Source organism: Musca vetustissima, unplaced genomic scaffold (assembly GCF_032173495.1).
Source record: "Musca vetustissima isolate MV318-11 ecotype Yass unplaced genomic scaffold, APGP_CSIRO_Mvet_v1 utg51890, whole genome shotgun sequence".
In the NCBI taxonomy this organism is placed as follows: domain Eukaryota; kingdom Metazoa; phylum Arthropoda; class Insecta; order Diptera; family Muscidae; genus Musca; species Musca vetustissima.
In genome coordinates this window covers 315023-316774 of record NW_026880715.1, presented here as the reverse complement: position 1 = coordinate 316774, position 1752 = coordinate 315023, and the positions used below count along the sequence as shown (strand labels likewise).

Sequence of the window (1752 nt, the reverse complement as noted above, 5' to 3'; positions counted from 1 at the left end):
TCTTACGGCCACTGGATACAGCTATAACCGCCACGTGCATTTTTTATTAAATTAACATCTATTTTTGTTATTTCGGTGGATTTTTTTAGCGTTTTGGTGCGTTTTTTTTTTTTTTTTTGATTTCTTTAGCTAAAAATGTCATCTTGTCATTCATTGTTTGAGCCCTCGAATTCACCATAAGCTTCGACGATCATAAAAAACAGCTTTCGAACTTGTATCTATAAAAAATGCTAATAAAAAACCCTTTTACCCGATTACTTGAAACTGCACAACACAATCACTATTTGTCAAAACAATGAATATTATTAAAATAAACAAAAACAAAATATTATTGTAACAAAGAATATTATTAAAAGAAACAAAAATAACACCAATAAAATAATTAGAAAAAATAACATGAAAAAAAAGAAAACACAACACTCAACAACAGCACCAGTCACGAGATCAATGTGACTTTTAGCTAATTTGACTGCTGCAACACTTGTATTAAACAATGCGTAGCTTCTAAAAGGCACAAAAGGGCAGCGTAAAATTTTGCAATATGACACAGATTTATGTCCTCTTTAAGATAAACCAAAAATTATGAAACGAATGTGGACGAATAATAACTATTTATCCATTTAAAATATAAAAATATTAATTTTTTTGGCATTTTCAATATAAATAACTACATTTAAATCACTTCCAAACACAATTTGATACTAAAATGTTAACGAAATATTTGCAAAATAACCTGAACTTCATGGTTCCATTGAAAAATGTTTAACTTTTACAATACTTTTTAAAATAAATAAAATTTTCTAGGGGAACTTTTTCACTTTTTTCAGCCTTTTTTGGCACAAAAATTTCTATAAAGTTTGACTTTGAAGTTTCACTACAAAAACACCAGACCACTTTTGACATTTATTTTAACGACAAGTGTTGCAGAATTGTATATACTGTAACCGGGTGCAAAAAATTTTAACAATACTTAAAATTTTATTTTTTAATTAATCCAAGAAAACAGGGTATTCTAACCCACTGTGCGACGTAACCACTTATGCTATTACCAAAAGGGAAGAATTGTAATGTGGACTTCTTGCCTTTTGACGGAAATTTTAGTATATTTTCTGTTAGCAGGACTTAATCCTATGAAACCCCCAAATGTACAAAGCAGTTGAACGAGGCGATAGTAATATAAATACGTGAAATGTGGTGAGCGCAGTATAAAAAGACTGTGTGAAAACATGTTAAAATATGGAAAATTTCCTGTGAAGAGCAAAACTTCATATACTTGTCAAGAAGAGTTCGATTTCGCAGACTTGGCGAACACTGTAAAATGCAGAAAACAATATTCTGAATAAATATATACTTCAAAACTCTGAATATATAAAAACAATTTTTATATCATCCCTTGCGGGGATCGAACCCGCGACCTTTGGATTAGAAGTCCAACGCGCTATCCTCTGCGCCAAAGGGACTGTTGTATGAGTTGCGACGCATGATATACCGTTTTTAGTTATGAATGTTTTCATTCATTTTAAAGACTGTGAATGAGATTTATATTTTTTATACCCTTCACCATGTCTTTGTGCATATGTTTGTAACAGGCAAAAGGAAACGAGATAGACACATGGTTCCTTTTGAGAATATGCATAGAATCACTTTCTAAATCGATTTATGCATGTCCGTCCGACCGTCCATCTGTCTGTCTGTCCAAGTTAAATTGTAAACAAAGTACAGGTCGCATTTATGATCCGAATTGGATGAAAT

General features: G+C 31.3%; 1 non-coding gene across 1 annotated transcript; it reads right to left on the bottom strand.

The window, feature by feature from the left end:
• Positions 1 to 1387: 1387 nt before the first annotated feature.
• Trnar-ucu (transfer RNA arginine (anticodon UCU)) lies at positions 1388 to 1460 on the bottom strand. The gene has a single exon. It is a non-coding gene; the product is annotated as a tRNA-Arg (tRNA).
• Positions 1461 to 1752: the final 292 nt, after the last annotated feature.